Consider the following 248-nt stretch of genomic DNA (forward strand, 5'->3'; position numbering starts at 1 on the left):
CCCCCCCCCCGCCCCCAGGCACATCTCAAAGCAAAAGCCATACCTTAAGGATGAGGCCTGTCACTGGGGTCCTTCACCCCTCTGAGGACTGAAAATTGGAACTAGATGAGCCTGAAGGTAGTCTTCCAAGGTCCAGGAAGACATGAAGGTACTTAGAAACTTCTTTTAAAACATGATAATATTCACCAACCTGGAGTGTCCTAAATGAAAGCTACGCGTGCTGAGTAAAAGGGCGGCGATAAGTTTCC

This window comes from Mastomys coucha, unplaced genomic scaffold (assembly GCF_008632895.1).
Source record: "Mastomys coucha isolate ucsf_1 unplaced genomic scaffold, UCSF_Mcou_1 pScaffold23, whole genome shotgun sequence".
NCBI lineage: Eukaryota > Metazoa > Chordata > Mammalia > Rodentia > Muridae > Mastomys > Mastomys coucha.